General features: G+C 31.0%; 1 pseudogene; it reads right to left on the bottom strand.

Moving 5' to 3' along the window:
* Positions 1–4657: 4657 nt before the first annotated feature.
* LOC130934683 (WAT1-related protein At5g40240-like) lies at positions 4658–6058 on the bottom strand (annotated as a pseudogene).
* Between the last annotated feature and the right edge of the window lie 1194 nt (positions 6059–7252).

Below are 7252 nucleotides of genomic sequence, written 5' to 3'. Positions count from 1 at the left end.
ATTGGAAAGATAACTTCCACTGCTTTCCAATGATATATAATAGTGCACATTTCACTTCCAGCAACATCTGTCTCATCCACGTTGAACTTGGTTCCTGCCAAGTTCAGCGTGGATTTGAGAACTCCCAGGGAAGCACATGCTGCCTTTTCCACGCTGAACTTGGGAATTTTCAAATTCAGCGTGGATCCTGATAATACTAGTGATCCCCAATCTTCTTCCAAAGGCTACACGCATAGTTTAATTAATTTTGATTAAATTTGTATTTTATTTTAAAATAGGAAAAAATATTATTTTAGTTTTAGAAAATAGATTTTAAATTAATTAGGATTAGATATAAAAGGAAAAAAAAATTTCTCTTCTATACCATCTCATCCCAAAATTCACAGTTTACCAGAATCTTAATTTTCTCTTTGCACCATGAGCAAGTAAACCTCCATTGTTAAGGTTAGGAGCTCTGTCTATTGTATGGATTGATTCTGTTGCTTGTTTTTTTCTATTTTAATTTATGTACTGATTTATATTTCAAGAATTATTTTCGTTCGTTATTTTATGAAATTGGGTGGAACGGAAGTATGACTCTCTTTCTAATTGAGTTCTTGTATAACTTGGAAAAGCTCTTTACTTGAACAACAACTTGAAAACATATTCTCCTAAATTTCTAATTATCTGGATTTAACGGGATACGTGACATATAATCCTCTTATATTTGGATAATTAGGATTTCTGTGGCATATAATTAGAATTAAACTTCACCCTCTAATTAGAATTAATTGACCAAAGAATTGGCAGTTGATGAATTTTAGAGGAGACTAAAAAGGTCTAAGGAATTAGGGTTTAGTCATATATAGTTTGCCAGAAATTAAATCTTGCATGATTAAAATAAATTAATAAGAAAAGTCAATCCAAAAAATAGATAACTCTGAAGCCTTAACTGCTTTCTCTATATTTTATTCTCAACTTATTTATTGCATGTCTTCTGATATTCTGAGTTTCTTGTTTAATACATTTTGAACTCTCAAACACCATTTTCTATTTGTCTAACTAAGTAAATCACTTAACCATTGTTACTTAGTCCATCAATCCTCGTAGGATCGATCCTCATGCACTTGAGGTACTACTTGGTACGACCTGGTGCACTTGCCGATTAGTTTGTGGTTGTAAATTTCGCACCAGAGACCTCTTTCGCAATTTTACTTATATTATAGATTATGTAAGTAATGTACAAAGGCTAACGTATTTTTTTCTAAAATTTTTTAAAATATATTTATTATTTAATTTAATTTAATTTCATTTTTAACGTTTGTAATAATTTTTTATTTTATTCTAATAGTCAAATTAAATGTTAGGAGTATTTTAATTAACTAAATATACTTAAAATTAAGTAAATTTAAGAAAACATGTGTTGAGTTTAATAAACTAAACCATGATTAAGATGATGATTAAATATTATTAAGTTAATTATCAATTGTTTGTGTAATGTTATTTAGTTTAGTGTGCAGAAATTAAACCAATTTAAAACTGGCCAAACAAACATGGAGTTAAGCTCAAATTGAATTTGGCCCAAATACACACACTCAAGGCCTAATATTTATTTGCCTCCACTTCAAATACTTCTCATTTGAAACAAAAAATGGGCCCTTAACAAAATAAAAGAATGAAAACACATTAGTCCAAACCAAGCCCATTCGGTGGCCTTACCCAAATTCACACACTTAGTTGCTAACTAAGTAAGAGATTCCATTTCATTTGAAATATATTTTCTTCACCTACTGAACTAAAAATTCTCTCTTTTTTCTCTTCTCTTTTTTTAACATCACATCATCTCTGAAGCAAGAACAAAGAAAAGAAAATTTCTGGAGTTAGGAAATTGTCAAAAACAAAAAAATTGTTTCCATTTTCAAACAAAAAAAAAAGAATAAGGGTTACAACAAGAGGCAAATCTTATCCGAACAGAGGATCAAAAAAGGTGTTTTCACGTTTATGCTTCAACAAGGAACGTTGAAGAAATTCTCTGAGTCACAAGCATCATTCCAAAAACTATAAAAAAATTGAAGTTAATGGTGCTTTGCTATGGATCTACGGTTAAGAAAAAAACTTAGGGTCAAAGAAAGAAAGTACAGTCTAGATTTAAAAAGCATGAAGAAAAAGGATGAAAGAAAAATGTATGGTTGCATGTCACTGCTTCTGCTCTCTCTTATCTCTGTGAATGTCGTTGTTGATTCTGATCTTGGACGAAGAAAAACCAACATGTGATGAAGCAAGGTTTCAAGTCTAGGAAACTTCACTCTTCTATAATAAGGGTGAACGATCAAGGATTGGAGTAAGGAGTGAGAGCACAAGTTTCGGTTCCCGTAGCTCACTGAGTTATTCTATTCTTCTCCTTCATGGTTTTTATTTTTTATTTTTTTCTCAATTTAGTGTGTCTGAATTTTATTGGTAAAAGACAAACATAGTGAAATTTGTAAAAAAAAATCAATGAATGAAAAAAGGCAGAAAACTAAACTTGGAGAAAAAGACTAAGTTATTTTAAAAATTCTTTGTATGTATTTCTATTTTATGGTCATGATCCTGAGGAGATTCTTATATAACACACAAATCAACTTGTTTCTGCTACTATAACTCAGTTTATATTTCCTAATTTAGACACTTCTTTAGATATCCCTGCTCTTTCTATTAGTAATAACACTACTTCTCAACTCCAACATCCTATTCCCTTCCTAGATTCTTCTTCTACTACTAATCTAAATACTGTTAGTAATTTCACTCCTTCCTCTTCTGATAATCACCCTTTTCTTCCTCACAATACTCATCCCATGATGACTAGATTTAAGACTGATCACTCTAAATAAAAAATATATGCAATTTCTAAATCTGTCATAATTTTTTTAGAAAATCCACCAAAATCTCTATTTATAACCTTAACCATCTCCCAATGGAAACAAGCTATGCAAGAAGAATTTGATGCATTACAAAGAACGGACACTAGTTTCCATATCTTAGCATTATAAAATGATAAAAAGTAAATGGATATTTACCATAAAAAAAAACTCTGATGGTACTATTCAAAAATATAAAACTAGATTGGTGGCCCAGAAGCATCACCAATAACAGTTAGATTAGTGTTAAGTAGTGTTTTTTCCAAAGACTGAATAATTAGACAACTAGATTTTAACAATGTTTTTTTAAATGAAAACTTGAATAAAACTATCTATATGTTGCAATCGTTTGGTTTTAAACAGGATGTTGCTACTCATGTATGCAAACTCAATAAATCTGTTTATAGTCTCAAACAAGCACCAAGGAATTGGTTTCTAAAGCTTAGTACCACATTACAATCTTTTGGCTTTCAAAGTACAAAATCTGATATCAGTCTATTTACTAAGCGTGGTTCAAATTATCTAGTTTACATCTTATGCTATGTTAATGACATTATTATAACCGGTAATGATGCTATTGAAATTGACAATATGATTCTTAAGTTGAACAACACTTTTACATTGAAAGATTTAGGACCACTTTTATATTTTTTGGGTATTGAGGTTCATAGAAATAACACTGGTCAACTCCACTTATCACAGACTAAATAAGACTAAATATATATATATATAGCTGATTTACTTTTGAAATTAGGCATAAGTGAGGCAAGTGCTATGCCTACCCCTATAATTTCTGTTTTACAACTTTTGTGTACAGGATCAGAACGATTTGAGGATCCTAAATTATTTAGGTCTGTTGTTGACACACTGTAATATATTACCATAACAAGACCAAATTTGAGCTTTGCTATTAGCAAAGTAACCCAATTTATATACTCACCACTATTGGCTCACTAGAAAGCAGTAAAGAGAATCTTAAGATACCTTCAAGGAACTAAATATCATGACTTAGTCTATCACAAATGTACAGATTATAGGTTGTATAGATTCTCTAATTCGGATTGGGCAACAGACTTGGAAGATCGAAAGTCAGTTTTTAGTTATTATGCATTATTAGGTACTAATTTAATCTCATGGTCATGCAGGAAGCAAATTACTATCAGCAGGTTCTCCACTGAAATTGAGTTTCGGAGTCATCCTGCATGTGAGGCTGAACTTGTCTGGATCAGGAATTTTCTTTTGGAGTTACAGATTGAGGTGTTTACAGTTCCAGTTATTAACTGTGACAATTTAAGCACTGTGTTTCTCACAGCCAATCCAATATTGCATGATAAAACATTTTTAATTGGACATTCAATTCGTCAAAGACAAAGTCAATTCGAAGCAACTACAAATTGTTCACATACCAGAGATTGAGCAAATAGCTGATATACTTACCAAACCCCTTTCAACCTCATCGTTTGAAAGACTTAAGACCAAACTCAAAGTTGTTCCTCGACACAACTTGAGTTTGAAGAGGGGTATTTATGATAAAAAAGGAAAAGTAGAATAACAAAAAAGGATTAGAAATAATTCTGTTTTAGCTTGTGTAACAGTTCTATATATTAGAAGAGAGAGTTATGACTTAATTTGGTGTCTTCTATTCACTCATGTACAATTCTAATGGTTTAGTGCACTATTATTTAGATTAATCTTCTCAGATTTAATATACTCTTTTTTGCTTTATTGTTTTCTGAATTTGTCTGTTATGAATTTTTTGTTCATTTCTTGTTCTTTGAACTTCTGTACTTGAGCTTCTATAATAACAAAGGTTGGTTGACTTTTGATGTGGGTTGACTTTGGCTTGAATCAATGTACTCACTCAATTCTTCGTTTGCTTTACCCCATAAAACAGCATAAAACCCAATTGATATTATTACTCCTCCAACAACACTGCAATACAAAAACAAATGCAAATGTCAAAGGATTAATACCATGTTTTAATATATTCCAATTTTTCAATAGATAAATCTTAACAAAGAATAAAAGGGATTGATTTCCATACATGCCCAAATATAGTGGATCACCAAGAAATATAGCACTGAAAGCAGCAGCTATGCCTATAGACACAGGCTTGAAACTTGATATGTATACGGGGCCTTTAATATGGATACCCCATGTAAGGACCAAACTGCTTAGGCCTGTGAAAAAGAATCCCTGCACGGCTGCACATAGTGTGAAATTTCAGTTAGAATTTCATTTTTTTATTTTTTAGGACTTATAATTTATCCAACAACATTGATATTTCTCACAGAGTACAAAATGGCGACTAATGTTATATCTGGTTTTATAATCCAACCACTTAAGTTTGATCCATCTAATAGTAAGCACACAGGTGCAGATATGAGAGTCCCACACAAGTTGTAAAAGAACACCACAATAATCTCTGATGGATAGTCTTTGATCACATTGCTCTGTTTCAAACAACAACAAAAATAAATTATATTAGTTTCTTTAAATTTTTAATATCTAAATTCCTCTTTAAAATTTTTTTATATAGACAATTTGATATTCAACAAATTTTAATTGTCAAATTAATATTTTATTTTTTTTGTTAGACAAATCAATCTTTATATAAAATTTTAATAAAAAAATAGACAAATCATTTTTTGTTGTTATTTAATAAAAATATAACGGTCTTTAAGAAATTTTTAAATTCTCATTGTATATAGAAATAATCTGATATGAAAATTAATTTGTCTAACAAAATAAAAATATAAAAACTAATTTGATTATTAAAATTTATCGAAAATTAAAATGTCCGATTCAAAATTTTTAAAGATTAATTTGGAATAATCCTGTGTCCTAAATATGACTTGGTATTTAAAGTTATTGTTTAGATTACATTCATATTAGTATAATACCTGAACAATATACCAAATTGGAACCAGAATAAACTCAATGGCAATAAGGAAGCCTCCAAGAACCCAATTTTGCTGGGGTGATGAGTCCTTTAGAAAATCAACATGAGGTGACTGGTGTGGTGATGATGAAGCTGAGATCAATGTTGGACCCTTGTAGAGAACAACTATGAGTGCACCTAATATTGATACTAAAGAACCCAAGATTTTGGCCTGAGTGCTCCAACTTTTTGGAGAAATCTTCTCCATCCTTCAATATACAAGTTGCAACAAAATGGTTAATAAAAAAAAATCATCATATATCACATATAATGATATAAATGTAAAAAAATATAGATAAATAATTTTTGACTAATCAATTTTAAATAAATGCAATTAATAATAATTATAAAATGTAGTTTAAAAATATTTATTGATTTATTATTGGCTAGATTCTTATAAATTACGTGGCGGGATCAATAAATGTAAAGTCAAACAATAAATGCAAAAACAATAACTTCCGAAACATAATTCCAAGGTATTTGTAATGATTTGATATTCATCATATACAGATTTCTTAGGGCAAATCATGATATAAGCTAAGGGGAGGAAAAATTTACGTAAATCAGCCAAATCAAAAACTGGTTCATGAATCAACTAAGCCATATTTCTATATAGTTCAAATCAATGTAATTCGAACTTCATCTCCATGTAATTCGAATCAACCCGATTCGAATTACACACGCATTCCTAAGTAGTTCGAATTTGACTGATTCGAATTACACAAACTATAATTCGAATTACACTGGTTCGAATTATACAGGGCAGACGTATATAAATATACTGTGAACGTGAATTGATCTCATTAGAGTGAGAAAATGGCTAGTGAGGAGAGTTTTGTAGTGTTGGTTCATCACAGAAGATCGATTAAGAGGAAAACACGATCTAGTGTGAAGTTCACCGATAAGGATCCTCTCTGTATTTTTATGAGGCCTACGACGAGCTATGATGACCTTGTGAATTCTATACTATAGAAACTTGGTCTGCAAGGCTAGGGGTGGCAAGCGGGGAAGCCCGCCCCGCCCCGCCCCGCCCAGCCAGAAGCCCGCCCTTTGGCGGGCTGGCCCGCCCCGCCCCGCCTAGTGAGGCGGTCCTAGAATCTTAGCCCGCCCCGCCTAACTGCGGACTGGCGGGCTGGCGGGCTAAGCCTGCCAAAGCTCCTCTTTTTTTTTATACTATTAACTACTAAGTAATATATATAATTTTACAACCATATTAATAAATTTATAATTTCTAATGGCATAAAAAATTATATTTTTTATATTCACAAACATTAAAGTCTTTGTAATTATAAATATCTAATAAATATAATTATAAACCAAATTTTCATTCAAAATATAAGTATAAATATTCTCTCCAAAGCAAAATAAATATAATCCAAAACATAATTATAAATATTGTCTCCAAAATAACATAAACATAATTCAAAACACTCAA

Source organism: Arachis stenosperma, chromosome 6 (assembly GCF_014773155.1).
Source record: "Arachis stenosperma cultivar V10309 chromosome 6, arast.V10309.gnm1.PFL2, whole genome shotgun sequence".
Classification (NCBI taxonomy): Eukaryota; Viridiplantae; Streptophyta; class Magnoliopsida; order Fabales; family Fabaceae; genus Arachis; species Arachis stenosperma.
Note: the sequence above shows the minus strand (reverse complement) of the source record. Positions and strands in the feature narration are given on the sequence as shown.